Source organism: Erinaceus europaeus, chromosome 9 (assembly GCF_950295315.1).
Source record: "Erinaceus europaeus chromosome 9, mEriEur2.1, whole genome shotgun sequence".
Lineage (NCBI taxonomy): Eukaryota > Metazoa > Chordata > Mammalia > Eulipotyphla > Erinaceidae > Erinaceus > Erinaceus europaeus.
The window spans coordinates 108,758,767-108,774,563 of record NC_080170.1 but is presented as its reverse complement, the minus strand read 5'-3'; the positions used below and the strand labels follow the sequence as shown (position 1 = coordinate 108,774,563).

Below are 15,797 nucleotides of genomic sequence, written 5' to 3'. Positions count from 1 at the left end.
TAGAAGGCATGCATTTTTAGATCTGTATTGCTTTGGGGCTGGTGGTAGCATAAGAGTAGGGGAAGGGCTGCCTGCACAGTTTGCAAGATCCGGTGCAGAAACAAGCAAGTCTTTTAGTATATATATGATTTTTTAATATATAGAGAGCCAAACAAAATCAGTATGAGACCCTTCTGTTTCCAGAGCTCTGATAACTCCATGGTCTCCATGGTCTGTACTACTACAGAGTTGCCAGGGGACACGTGTGGGGCTATATGGATAGGGGTTTGGAGCAAAGAGTGAGATTCTGAGAATCCTTCTCACCTGTATTGAATATGAAAAATGGTACATTGTCACTGTATTTTGGTGCCCAGAGAATTTCAGGCAATTGCTTGTAGGTGCCATAGCAGTCAAGAACAGATGCTGTTTTGTGAAGGAGAAGCAGGTCAAGATAGTAAAGGTGACCTATTGAAGGTTATCCTTATCTGTCAGTGGTAGGTGGGGACTAGCTCTCAGGTCTTCTAGTTTCTTTTGCCTTTCTTGATCCTCTGTGAAGTTGAGTAGCAATGCAGTTGTTCTCTCTTCTTGTAGATTAAATTTGAACTTGGGAAGAAGAGTGAAGCACGAGAAGGGAAATGAGATAAATGATAACTGAATGGAGAAAACCGAACAGTTTAGGAACTCAGAGCAGTTTGTATGAGTCCTTTCTCTGATGCACAACACTTAGCAAGGCAGACAAATGTCCATGCCACAAAACAAAACTGCAAGGAAGAGATATTTTCAAATAAAACATGCACATTTACAATCAAACTTGAGCTCATCTGACAAGGGGCAGATTGTCCAGAGTAAAGAGAGACAGAGAGACAGAGATACAGAGAGAGAGAGAGAGAGGAGAAACATGCTTTGAGTTGAATTTATTCCCTGTCAAAATCACAGGGGGGAATTCATTGCTTCTCCTTCCCCTGCTCATCATCTTTCCAGCTGCAAGACTTTCTTAGGCTGTGAAGGGAGACAGAATAGATTATGTATGTATGCATTTGTTCATGCCTCCATCCATCAACCATCTTCTGTGCACCTCTGTTGTATTATAAGTGCTATATTCTAAAGGGAAGGCTAAGTAAGATGTGACTCCGATGTTTAAAGAGAGGAGACAGATAGCTATCTGGAGGCGGGGGGGGGGGGGAAACTTAATCACACAAAAGAGAGTAATAGTAGTGATGCATACTGTGTGCTGTTGGAACTCACGAGAAGGAAACATTCTTACTGCTTAAATTTCCCAGCCAATAACCTTCCTGCAGGTTTGCTTGCTTCAACAATCACCTATGGTGCCTATTCATCATCACAGCATTCTTCTCTCCCAAAGACTCTTGGGGAGCTGGAGTGGGAATTCTTTGAGGGGGCGCTTATTTACCCTCAGTGCTGCATGCAGTCTTTCTCCACACCATCAACTGGGTGGGGGTGCCTGGGGTCAAGGCGGTTCTAGTTCAAACTCGGTCATAGGTCACTGCCTGCATGTGCTTTCTCCTGCTCACCTGCTGCAAGCAGGTGTGAGTGTAAGAGGACAGTCCTGCCAAGATCAAGGAGAGGGTTATCTCTGGGATCATCGATCATTGATCATCAGGGCTGTCACTTTGTCCTCATCCAGAGAATGGCAGGTGTGGAGGAAAATAAACCAATTTTTCCTGACCCAGATAAGTAACAGTCTGCGTTCTCTCTCAGTGACCACAGAACCAAAGTAGGTAGGAAACAGAATGAACTAGAAAACCTGTCAGACAAGACAGAGGGGGTGGACAAGGCACCAAGAGAAATGATCTCTAAGTACTAATCTAGTAGATTTTTTTTCTGTGATTTTCTGTTCCTTTGTAGTTGGTTGAGCACGGTATCCCCTAGGTGATCTGCACACGGGCTATAATAAAGCTGGGGCTAGTCGACACGTGGGAATTTCATGTGTCATCTTAAGTCCTATCATAATGATAGCATGTTCATGCCAACACTTAACTTTTTTCTTGACATGCCCTCTCACTTAGTGATTTAATAATGATTAACAAGATTGTATTATAAGAGGGGTACAATTCCACACAATTCCCACCACTAGAGTTCCATATCCCATCCTCTCTATTGGAAGCTTCCCTGTTCTTTATCCCTTTGGGAGTATGGACCAAAGATTTTTAAGGGGTGCAGAAGGTGGGCGGTTTGGCTTCTGTAATTGCTTCTTCATTGGATATGAGTGTTGACAGGTTGATCCATGCCCCAGCCTGTGTCTTTCCCCACAGCATTAAGGCTCTGGGGAGGTGAAGTTCCAGGACACATTAGTGAGGTCGTCTGACCACAGAAGTCAGGCAGGAGTCCTGGTAACATCTGCAACTTGGTGGCTGAAAAACATTAAGATACAAAGCAGAACAAATTGTTTAATAATCAGGAACCTAAAGGTAAGAATAGAGCAGATGAAATTTGGGGTCTTCATGTTGAAAGAAGCTAGGAAGTCTATTTTAGGTATATTCCAATGGACCCATGAGTTTACTAATTTTTCCCTGAGGCTGACAGCTAACATGAAAGTGGGCTAAAATTATTGTCTGGGGAGATGGTGCCAGAGTTGAGACTAGGACTAGAAAGCTGGATCAGGGCAGAGAGAAGCTCCCAAATATGGGAAAATTATAAAAATACCATTAACTGACCAAGGGCCCATGTCTATTCATATTTAGCAAAGGAGCCTGTGTAACCTCTGCATCCCTGTCACTCTGAACTCACATTCCATGGTTACAGCTGGGAACATTCCAGGCTGCACACATTTCAGGACCAATTTTTCTCAGCCTCCCTTCAGAGAGTGGGGCAGTTTCTTTTGTTGTTTGAGGGCAATGTCCTGTAGAGATCCCCAAGAGGGCTTATGATGTTGTTCCTGATGGACACGACCAATGATGGCGGAGAGGGATCTGTCAGAGGTCCAGGCCCATCATATCTATGTGGGAGTCCAAAGATGCATTTAACAAGATCCTTTCCCTTCCAAAATTTTATGGTCTCCCTCCAATAGCTTGTGTGTTTTAATTCCTGCTATACAAAAGAAAACTGAGGCTCAAGGAAGACCGACTTGAGTGAATGGGAAAAGGCCAAGAGCCTAGTGTTTTTTAATTTAATTTGATTAGTTATTTACAAAATTACAAGAGAACAGGGGGTACAACTCTGCACCATTTTCACCACCAGAGTTCTGGATTCCTATTTTCTTTATCATAAGCTACAGCAGTTTTCCCAAGCTTGCAGATATGGGTTGACTATTATTTCTACAACTGTCTATATTTGTATATATTTATTAATATCTATATATTTTCCCTCCTCATTTTTTCCCTATAGTCCCATCTCTTCCTTTCCAAGTCTCTCTCTTTCTCTCTCTGTCTCTCTCTCACACACACACACCTATTACTACATGCAAATGTTTCTTCCTTTTTCCTCTTCTCTCTTTGGAGTTGAGAAGCTTTTGGTTATCTCCCTGCCCCTCTCCCCCAACTGGGTGTATAGGCCAGACTTATTTTTGGTGTGCAGAAGGTGTATAGGCCAGACTTATTTTTGGTATTGACAGGCAGATAGATCCATATCTCCAGCCTGTTTTTATTTTTCCCTAGTGGGGTAGGGCCCAGAGCCTAGGTTTTCAGCGTGATGTTCTTTCTAATGCCTGTCTCCTTCCTGAATGTGTTGTTTCTAGCTTGAGTTACTACAAGTGCAGTGTGACAGGGGTGTGGCTGGAGCTGGGAGAAACTCTCAGTGGCCATTGGACACCTAGCGATCATGAGATTGTTGCCATGTGGACATGTGATGTTTTCCCAGAATCTCTCTTCCTTTAATACAACGTATTTCAAACAGCAGTGAGTTTGTAGGTTACAGTCTTAAGAGACCAGGCTGGGATCCAGCATCTCTTGGCTCCCCCTCCCACCCCGTTTTGGCCTCCACCCTGAGCCATCATTAAGACAGTTGGAGCTGAGTGGGAACAGTATTTGCCTCACAATTACCTCTAATTGCCCTATAGTTTTGTGCCATTTCAGTGGTCTGACCTAGATACCAGTTATGTGAAACTATCTTATCTTTCTTAGGGTCTGTATACAACATGTCATAAGTCAGTTACATCAGGGAACGGGCCTCCATCACCACAGTTAACCTTTATGGGAACGGGCCTCCATCCCCACAGTTAACCTTTATATCCACTTGTACCATCTGCACTTGTTGAAGTGGAGTTTATACTAATAGCCTTGTCATCAGACTGCCTCCTCCTCTGGGCAGTCTCCCAGAATTTCTCCCTGCTTTGGGTTCTCAGAGTATTTTTTCAGTGGTGCTCATTTTCTGCACGTCGTCTTCCTGAACTAGTCTTATGCCAGAAATGGTCTTTAGAGCATGGAAAAAAAATAACTTAATTCTGTGTACTACATGTTTTATATTTATTTACTTTGATACAGAGAAATTGAAAGGAAAGGAAGAGATAGAGAAGGAGTAAAGGGGACACCTGCAGCCCTGCTTCCCCACTTGTGAAGCTTTTCCTCCCATATGTGGGCACTGTGTGCCAGGGTCCGCCTGGGTCCCTGTGCATATGCTGTGCACTCTACCAGGTGCACCAGTACCTGAACCCCTAGGTGATTTTTGTCCTGTTTTTGATCCGTGCATATTCTAAGACCGTGGGCCAAAATAGTAGCTCAATTAACTACTTGTTGAATGAAAGCACACACTGCTTTATTCTAGACATAACAGAGGAAGCATGTAAGTAGACTGTGACTTTGACCTCTCTAGGTGGCTTGAAGTGAGTCAGCAATTGGACCTTATTTCCTATGGGATTGTTCCATGACCTCAGCATGCCTGGAACTATGCACAAAATTTTTGAGATAAGAGTCACTAAGTTTTCCTTTTAAAAGAAGAAAATAACAGGCAATCTAACTAGGCAAGTCTCCCAATGCACATCAGGTTGTTAAGTCATCAAATAAATATAATCAGACTTGGCGAAATTCTGCTAAAGAAATAGAGAATTCAAGATAGGAAACTATAAATTCAACTCCCTATCATATCCTCCACTTTGATTAATGTTCTTTCCTTTCTCCAAAGGATCCACCTTATGTCAGAGACTGTGTCTCATTAATAGCCTTGTTATGCTGAGGCATAACTAGTTAAGATATCTGTCAATTATCTATTGATAAGAGCAATCATAAACCAATTATGCCATAGACATTGTAGAGACATGTAAATAGATGTGGACAACATTATATCTTCCACAGTTCTTACTTTTTTTTTTTTTTTTTTTTACTGTGTACAAAACTCTTATTTGAGTTTTGAAATTATTTCATTAAAACTCAAGGACTGATGAGTGCATAAAATGAAGAGGTCTGTCTACATACTTGAATATTACTCAGCTATAAGAAAAGATGAAATGTTTCCTGTTGAATTCAAGGTCTTGCTATGTGAAATAAGCCAGACAAAGAAAGTCAAATTTTGGATCATCTTCTTCATATATGTGAGATTTTAGAAAGGCAAAGAAAAATTGAAGGAAAAAGGGAACAAAGTCAGATGAAAACATACCCTAAGGCTCTGAAGCAAAACTGAGGCAACACTGGAAGAGGATGGAGGGAGTTTGGGAGAGGAGTATGGGGGGAGGGACAGTGACATCCAGTAGTAGGAGTGCTGTGACAGTACACAATTTGAAGAGATGAAATGACTTACCTAATACACACACAGTCTTGTAAAATAACAATACTTCCATAAAAAACATGTAGACTAAAGTGTGAAGAGAAATTCAGTTACGTTTTCTAGCAGTCATTAGTCTAGCATGTCATAATAGGTCTCCTTTCAAACCCTATCTATATTTTTAAAGAAGGAATGACAGTTCCAGTTTACAGATTATCAAACAGATAAACTCTAAATAGTGAAAACTATAACTTGCCATATATTGGGAAGCCATTCAAAGACACACCAGACTTTACTATTAAATAGATGTTAAGCAATCACTTACTTAGTCAATACATGCTTAGTTCTTTCTATCTGTTGGGCATTGTGGAAAATATATGGACAAGTAAGGTGGTTCATTGCCCCCAAGTGACACACAGTGTAGGGAAATACAAGTGCATCTAAACGGAATCCAGTCATATGGAAAATTCTCTAGTAGGAAATTTGACCCCAGTGTCTACGGGCATATATGTTTTTGTTTATTGTCATAGAGTTCAGTTGCTCTCCATGCAACTTCCATGTCTGATGTCAAAGTGGTACTCATGTTCAAAAGCACAGATAACAACTGAACCAAGTCATTATGAAAGAGGTCCAACCTCTATGGAAAACAGTCTGGAGATTCATTAGAAGTTGAGAAATAGACCTGTTTTATGTCCCCACAATCACTCTCTTAGGGATTTACTCAGGGTAAACAAAAACAGCTATCTGAAAAGACCTATGCATGCCAGTGTTCATAGCAGCACAGTTTGTAATAACCCCAATTTGAAAGGAACTCAGATGCCCAACTATAGATAAGTGGCTAAGAAAGCTCTGGTACATATACACAGTGGAACACATGCAGTTCTTTTTAAATGAGATCATCTCCTTTGAAATATCATGGTCAGAACTTGAAGGCATGACCATGTTGTGTGACATAATCCAGAAAGAGAGAAAGACCAATTCCAAATGATCTCATTTATAGGTAGGACTTGGGAATAAAGGTCAGTAAGGGGAAACATAAGGTGAAACCTGGACTCAGTGTGGTATGTTTTACCCATGCAAAGGATTCTGGGGAAGGAGGTGAAAGGGCAGGATGAAAGAACACTCGAGTCCTGTTGTGTCTCTTAAACACCAATTAAAGGGAGATGAGAGGTTTTGCCCATGTGCTGAAGACTATATTGTAAACCATTACCTCCCCAATATAAAAAAAAAAGGTTATTCACGATTAGAGTATGACTTTCAGGCTTAAGATTTACTATAGATGATTTGGGGTCATACAGAGGATATGGAGGAATGGACAGAAGGTTGCTCTTGTTCATTGAATGAAAAATTTCAAAGATGAAGTTGACAGAGGGGGAAAATAAATCTTGGATTTTCTGAAGGAGAAGACAGAGAGGTGTGTCACTGTAGAACAGGAAAGGTCCTACCCACAAGCCCAGTTCCCTGTTTCTGACAGTTTGAGTTCCACCCTGTACAGTCCTCAGTCCCGTCACTTGACAATTTGTTTGCTGTTGAGCATGAAACTCCACCCACTCAGTGAGGTGAGATTGAGACTGAGCTGGGTGACAGCACAGCATGAGGGCACCATTCTGTTTGGCTTCATCAGAACCAACCTTATCTTCCCTGGCCTGTGGCTCTGGTCTGCTCCCCTTAGTCCAAAGGAGCAACTGAAGAACCTTGAGGCCCTGCCACAGACTAGTTAGGTAAGATCACGTGGCTTTTCATCAGTGCTGGAAAGGGTTGGTGTTTTCCCATTGTGAAAGGATTGCCCTTGTCTCCTGGTCTGGGTTCTGGTTGTCACTTCTACTGTGCCATCCCATCTAGACTCAGTTTCCAAGGCTAAAGTCCTCTAGTCTTCCTTACTGCCTGGGGATGAAGATATTTCCAGACCAGCACTATTTAATTCTATAAAAATTACTTGATCTACTTGTCTATATATTGATTTTGTTCTTAACTTCCCTGTGAGAGTGATAGGATAGGGATAATCTTCTTCATTCTGCGGCTTAGTGAAATGAGGCATGGTGTATTGAGGTGATGCTCAAGTTTGATGAGCAGGTTCAGGCCAGGATTAGATTGGTTTCCACCTTCTCTCTCTTTCGCTCTCTCCCTCCCTCCCTCCCTATCTCCCTCCTTTCTTCCTATATCACCCAGCAGGTCATACCATTTCTCAGAAAGCCAAGAGAAGCGAAAGGACTTCCTGAACTGTCAGATGGTAGAGGAAGGGTATTATTTATTTCCTTGCAGTCAGATTGGGGAGGGATATTTTGAATACATCCCAGCAAGATTTTACAATGGCATATAGACTCTACCAAATAGGGATATATTTAGTGAACAAAATAGAATATGTACTGAAAAGTCTTGTAAACGGAGAAGTGATATTGAAATGTGTGATGACTCCACGGTGCCTGGAACTTTCTCTGGCGCTCATGTAAAAGGCTTTCTTTTGGGACTAAATGACATCTCTCCTAATGTCAGCAGCAGTGTTATGAAGCATGGATCACAAAGACCCCTGGGGGAAATATTTGAGATTTTCAGCCTTATTGTGGAATGTGGAAAAGCAAATCTCTGTAGGAGGGGAAAACACCCCCAAATCCTTTCAAATCGACTCCTGCAATTTCCTCTCTTATGACAGCTATCATTATATCTCATTGTTCTACCGTTTTAAGAAAATCTCATCTTCAGTGATTATGCAGTTTATTTTTCAAGATGCTAATTTTAGGTATCATTCTCCCCTTCATGCTCAAAGACTTGTATTGCTCGTGGTTGTGGAAGGAAATGTGTCGTCGTCGTGTGTGTGTGTGTGTGTGTGTGTATTTGTGCTTGTTATGACAGGCTAATATTCATCCCTGTGGGCTCCCACAGTGCAGTATGTTGCAATGATGTACTGTTTTTATAGGTTTTTGTAGATTCTTTTTGGCTATAAGGATGTTAAAGAAATCACTGACGAGCTCCCTTATTCAAAATTGAGAAATGGATGCCCACAAAGATGATGCACTATTCACAAGGTCTGGAAGTGAGTGATTCTTGAGACTATATAGCAAACAGTCCTTATTTCTCTCCCTCTGTCTCTCCTTCCCTTCCTTCCTTCTTTCCTTCCTTCCTCTTTATTTCTTTTGTATCAGAGTACTGTTCAACTCTAGTTTATGGTACTAAGGTTTGTGCCTGAGACCTTTGGTGCCTCAGGCATGAAAGTGTTGCTTAAACACCTTTGCCATCTCCCTAGCCCTCAACACAGCTTCTTCTTCCCCTACCCTTGAATCACAGTGAGTAAATAGTACGTGCATCTCTAAGCAGAAGCATCTGATTTTTCCATTTTGTGGGATCCTATCCAGATGTCCTTTAAGATTCCTTTCAATTATATTCTAGAGCATGCATGTTACCTTGAATGAAGACCCATGCTTAACTTTCTGGTCCCTATTTGCAGGAAGGAAGCTTCAGGAGGAGTGAAGTAATGCTGTATATGTCTCTCCTTTTCTCTGTTTTCCCCTTTCTCCCACTGTCCCTCATTCTATATAAAAAAAATACCACTAGGAATCATGTATTCATGAAGACACCAAACTCCAGTAGTAACTGTAGTGGCAAACAAACAACTAATTAAGGTTCTCTTTCAGCTAAAAACATTCTTTCATTCCTTCTTTATTTCCTTTTTTGATTCCTTCCTTTTTGTTGGGGGAGGGAGTGGTTAATGCTTGACAGTATAGTCTTTAACACATAGGTACAACCTCTCATTTCTCTTTGATTGATTTGATGTCTAGGAGATACAACAGGACTCTAATGTACTTTTGTCCATTCCTTTCTTTTCCATAATCCTCTGCTTTGGTGTAATACACCACACCCAATCCAAGGTTTATCTGTCCTCACTGTATTCTTACGTCCCACCTATAAGTGAGATCATTCAGTATTGGTCTTTCTCTTTCGGACTTGTCTCACTTAACATGATGCCTTCAAGTTCTGACCGTGATGTCACAAAGGAGAGAGATTACTAGGTCAATCTCTAGAAATTGCCAGATCAGTTTCTAGATATCTGATGAATCTCCAGACTGTTTTCCATAGGGGCTACACAAACTTATATTTCCATCAGCAATATAGGAGAATCCCTTTCCCCTGACTTCCTCTCCAGGAGTTTTTTTAATCCTCTCTACTGTATGACATTCTCATAGGTACAAGGTGGTAGCTAATTTTTATTTGCATTTCCCTGATAATCAGTGATTTTGAGCAGTTTTTCCCATATGTCTTGTGGCCTTTTGGGTCTCTTATTTGGAGAAAATTCTGCCCATGTCTTCCCCTTACTTTTCATAAGTTTAAGGTCTTCCCTTTATATTTTAACAGGTGTGTTTGTCCTTTTATTGTTGAGTTTGGTGAGTTTAGTTTGGTGTCTCCCCCTCCCGGTAGGGTTGAAGCTCTAAGAATTTCAGTTTGATGTAGTCTCTCTGGCTTATTTTTGATTTTCTTTTTCTTTCCACCCTTGCAATCAGATTTGAATCAGTGAAGATGTTACAAAAACTTACATGGAAGACAGTTTTGCCTACATTTTCCACTAAACCTTTGGGCTAACATCTAAATCTTTGATCCCTTTGGAGTTTGCCTTTGCATATATTGAAATATAGTGGTCCATTTTCATTCTTCTGCATGTTTCAGCACAATTTTCCCCAGCAGCATTTGTTTAATAGGCTCTTCTTTCTCCATTTGATGCTATAAGCCCTCTTTGTCAAAAAGTTAATTCAAAAAAGAAAAAGAGAAAAAAAAAGACCACCAGCAATCATGCAGTAATTCAGACACCATGCCCCAGCAGTAACCCTAGTAACAAACAAACAAATAACTAAGATTCCCTTTCAGTTTATAGCAACTTTTCCTTCTTATTTTCAGCAGGGAGTTGAGATATCTCTAGCCCCTGTAGAGTTCTCCAGAGAATCTTCTTTCTGTATAACTTCATTTTGCACACTATTTCAGCCAACTTTTGTGACACTATTTTGATTGATGGTGGGGAGAAAAACAAGGGGTGGAGGTGTTTTTATTTTCCCAAACAATCTGGAATCATTTCTCCCATGATTGTTCTAAGCAGGTGTCAGTCATTTTCGAACTTGCTATGTTAGTTGATCTACTCAGAACTGTCGAGTCTAATGGCAGAGTCAAGTTTATGAGTAGATTTAATGCAGAGGTGGCAGAGCTGAAGCCACAAGTGCATCCAGAAGGCAAATGTGTTGTTTACACTGAAATGGCAAATAAAGATTCAGATTAGTTGCAAATGTTTAACATTAAGCCAAATTCTCTGTAAAAATTCAGGCATTTTATTTTTCAGGGAAGTCTATGGATCCACTTCCCCACATAGAAAACTATTGGCTGAGGCAAGGCAGCCTTGGCACTTTTAGATAAAGCATTCATCCCCAGTCTTCCCAAAGCATGTGGGACCTGGTTTAGGCAGTTAGCTATATAGCTTATCAGTGAAACTGTTATCTACCAATTGTTCCTGTGTTCAAATTAGTGTTTTTCAAGTTGATATGATGATAGCTCAGGTCATAGATGAATATCACCGGAGAGGAAAGAAGTTAATTCTTTGGTCCTAACCAGTCATTAAGAAGGGGAGAAGAGGGGGTCAGGCAGTAGCTCAGCGGGTTAAGCGCACGTGGTGCCAAGCGCAGGGTCCGGTGTAGGGATCCTGGTTCGAGCCCCCGGCTCCCCATCTGCAGGGGAGTCACTTCACAGGCAGTGAAGCAAGTCTGCAGGTGTCTGTCTTTCTCTCCCCATCTCTGTCTTCCCCTTCTCTCTCCATTTCTCTCTGTCCTATCCAACAATGAACGACATCAACGATAACAATAATAACCACAACAAGCAAGCAAAAGGGGGAAAAATGGCCTCCAGGAGCAGTAGATTCATGGTGCAGGCACTGAGCCCTAGCAATAAGCCTGGAGAAAAAAAAGAGGGAGAAGTGATTACAGAAGACAGACCTTATACCTTCTGCACCCCATAATGATCCTGGGTCCATATTCCCAGAGGGATAAAGAATAGAAAAGCTATCAAGGGAGGGGATGGGATATGGAGTTCTGGTGGTGGGAATTGTGTGGAATTGTACCCCTCCTATCTTATGGTCTTGTCAGTGTTTACATTTTATAAATAAAAAGTACAAAAATTAAAAAGAGGTGGGAAGGGTCATGATGACATTAGTAAATGATGATGCCATTGACCCTGCTATTTAGGCTCAGTAGCTTAAAAGTTAAAACATTAAGCAAATTAACATAGCTCCAAAACAATCACCAGATTGTCTGCAAGAGAAAAGGAAGGAAAGCTGATAGATATTCAGATTATGAGTTTGGACAAACGATGATCTGAAGAAGGGGTTCTGGTCTTGTGACCAGGGTTATGGCCATTACTAGGCATCAGCACAGTGTTTATGCACGTGTCTCATGGGCTTATGTATGATTGGTTCAGAATTATACCTATAATCTCAAAGGTCTTTGCTTCAGCAGAAGTATGTAGGCAGTGTGGCACATAGCACAACAAAGTGTTTAGTAAGACTCATTTGTTTCAGACTATGGATTAAGCTTTTATTTATTTATTTATTTATTTTTGGCCTCCAGGGTTATTGCTGGGGCTTGGTACCTGCACCACGAATCCACTGCTCCTGGAGGCCATTTACCCTCTTTTCCTGCTGCCCTTGTTGTTAGTTTTTTTTTTTTTTTTATTTAAGAAAGTATTAATTAACAAAACCATAGGGTAGGAACGGTACAACTCCACACAATTCCCACCACCCAATCTCCATATCCCACCCCCTCCCCTGATAGCTTTCCCATTCTCTATCCCTCTGGGAGCATGGACCCAGGGTCATTGTGGGTTGCAGAAAGTAGAAGGTCTGGCTTCTGTAATTGCTTCCCTGCTGAACATGGGCGTTGACTGGTCGGTCCATACTCCCAGTCTGCCTCTCTCTTTCCCTAGCAGGGTGGGTCTCTGGGGAAGCGGAGCTCCAGGACACATTGGTGGGGTCTTCAGTCTAGGGAAGCCTGGATGGCATTTTGATGACATCTGAAACCTGGTGACTGAAAAGAGAGTTAACATACGAAGCCAAACAAACTGTTGAGCAATCATGGACCCAAAGCTTGGAATAGTGGAAAGGAACTGTTAGGGCAAACTCTAGTGTACTTCTGCTTTCATGTATATATTATGCAGTAGTTTATGGATACGTGTGAACATATGCTCTCTCTCACAGAAACTGGTGTATATCTAGGTTTTGGGACTTTGTTAGAAAGTGAACCACCTGAGATGGAATTAGAGTATACTATGAAAGGAAAAGTCTCACCCGAGTAATGAGGCTGAAGGGTTGTCATTCCACATGTGAAGTCTCTGGACACAGTCTGAAGTGAAGCATATTGAGGTGGCAATCCTTGTGTTGGATAGGTTGTGATCGGCAGATGCAATATTATTTGATATGGATTGGGAGAGGCATACGGGAAAGTGGGCCCTATCCAAGGGTTCCCGGACTGGGGGAAGTAGAGGCTCTATAGTGGAGATGTGAGGTTCCTGCTGTCTTAGGGTTCAAAAAGACCATCGATAGTTAATGTTTTCATCACATCATTTGGTAATTGGGTTAACTTTTGAAAAGTTCTTTTGTTAGGGTTTGCTGTAGAGTACCCAGTATCTTGTATATAGCTGTGCTATTGGTTGCTTCTGATCTACTTGGTCTAGGCTTTTGAGAGAGTCCGCATATCAATTACACAGCCTATATATTGAAAAGATTCAGTTTGTGTTTTGAAAAACTCTCGTATTAATTAACTAGTGATTTATATGACTACATTTTACAAGGAGTGTATATAAACACCATTCCCACCACCGAAAGACTGTGAACCATCCCTCCCACCCACTCTCACCCCCCACTGTCCCAGGAAGCTGCATGTCTACCCCTCACCACAGGGTTTTTACTTTGGTGCCCTACTTACAATTTGGTCAGGTCCTGCTTTTAGTTTCCCTTTCAGATCTTCTTAGTCAACTTCTGTTGATGAGTGGGATCATCCCATACTCATCTTTATCTTTCTGACTTAGCTCACCTAACATAATTCCTTCTAGCTCTGTCCAGGATGGGTCAGAGAAGGTGGGTTCATTGTTTTTGATAGCTGCATAGTATTCCATTGTGTATATATACCACAGCTTTCTCAGCCACTCATCTGTTGTTGGGCACCTGGGTTGCTTCCAGGTTTTAGCTATTATGAATTGTGCTGCTATGAACATAGGAATACAAACCTCTTTTTGGTTGGGTGTTATGGAGTCCTTGGGGTATAACCCCAGGAGAGGAATTACTGGATCATATGGAAGGTCCATGTCTAGCCTTCTGAGAGTTTTCCAGACTGCTCTCCACAGAGGCTGGACCAATTTACATTCCCACCAGCAATGTAAAAGGGTTCCTTTGTCCCCACTACCTCTCCAGCATTTGTTGCTGCTGTCCTTTTTGATATATGCCATTCTTACAGGAGTGAGGTGGTATCTTTGTGTTGTCTTAATTTGCATTTCTCTGTCAATCGGTGACCTAGAGCAGTTTTTCACATGTTTGTTAGCCTTTTGGATCTCCTCTGTAGTGAATGTTTTATTCATATCCTCTGCCCGTTTTTGGATGGGGTCATTTGCTTTTTTGGTGCTAAGTTTGCTGAGCTCTTTATATATTTTGGTGATTAGTTTCTTGTCTGATGTATAGCATGTGAAGATCTTCTCCCATTCTGTGAGGGGTCTCTTTGTTTTTTTAATAGTTTCTTTGGCTGTGCAGAAGCTTTTCAATTTGATGTAGTCCCATTGGTTTGTTTCTGCTTTAGTCTTCCTTGCAATTGGGTTTGATTCATCAAAGATGTCCTTGAGGTTTAGGTGGGAAAGTGTTCCACCAATGTTTTTCTCTAAGTATTTGATTGTTTCTAGTCTGATATCTGGGTCTTTCATCCATTTGGAGTTGATTTTTGTTTCTGGTGAGATAAAGTGGTTCAATTTCATTCTTCTGCATGTTACAACCCAGTTTTCCTAGTACCATTTATTGAAGAGAGCCTCCTTTTTCTATTTAATGCTTTGGGCCCCCTTATCAAAGATTAGATGTCCACAGGTGTGGGGATTTATTTCTGGGCTTTCAATGCTGTTCCACTGGTCTGTGTGCCTATTTTTGTTCCAGTACCATGCTGTTTTGATCATGATGGCTTTATAATATAGTTTAAGGTCTGGGAGTGTGATGCCTCCATTTCTGTTTCTTTTCCGTAAGATGGCTTTGGCAATTCTAGGTGTTTTCATGTTTCAGATAAATGATTGTAGTGTTTGTTCTATTCTCTTAAAGAAGCTTGGTGGAACTTTGATGGGTATTGCATTAAATTTCTATATGGCTCTGGGGAGAATATTCATTTTGATGATATTTATTCTTCCAATCCATGGGATATCTTTCCATTTCTTGGCATCAGTTTCCATTTCCTTGAGTAGTAGTTTTCAGTATATAATCTTTCACTTCTTTGGTCAACTTCATTCCTAGGTATTTGATTGATTTTGCTGAAAAAGTAAATGGGAGTGATTTCTGGATGTCTTCTTCTTCAGATTTAGTGTTTGCATAAAGAAATGCCACTGATTTTTGTACATTGATTTTGTAGCCTGATACCTTGCTATATTGCCTAATAACTTCCAGTAATTTTCTGCTGGATTCTTTAGGTCCTTCTATGTATACTATCATATCATCTGCAAATAGTGAGAGCTTGACTTCTTCCCTTCCAATCTATATTCCTTTGATTCCTTTCTCTTGCCTGATTGCTATGGCAAGAACATCCAATACTATATTGAAGAGTAACGGTGACAGTGGACAGCCCTGTCTAGTCCCGGATCTGAGGGGGAATGCTTTCAGCTTCTGTCCATTGAGTATGATGTTGGCTGTAGGTTTGCTATATATAGACTCCACTATCTTGAGGAATTTCCCATCTATTCCCATTTTTTCTAGAGTTTTGAGAATGAATGGGTGTTGGATTTTGTCAAAGGCTTTCTCTGCATCTATTGAGATAATCATGTGGTTTTTGGCTTTGCTTTTATTGATGTGGTGAATGACATTGATTGACTTACGGATGTTGAACCAGCCTTGGATTCCTGGGATGAATCCCACTTGGTCGTGATGAACAATCTTTTTGATATGTTGCTGTATCCGGTTGGCC

At 41.1% G+C, this 15,797-nt stretch overlaps 1 protein-coding gene across 3 annotated transcripts in view; it reads left to right on the top strand.

The window, feature by feature from the left end:
• Positions 1-7,160: 7,160 nt before the first annotated feature.
• The window catches only part of TPRG1 (tumor protein p63 regulated 1), a 168,515-nt gene continuing 159,878 nt past the window's right edge, over positions 7,161-15,797 (top strand). For all 3 annotated transcript variants that reach the window (XM_007525672.2, XM_060198516.1, XM_060198514.1), the window contains exon 1: positions 7,161-7,352. The gene's annotated coding sequence lies outside the window, so the exon portion shown is untranslated. The remainder of the gene's footprint in view (positions 7,353-15,797) is intronic.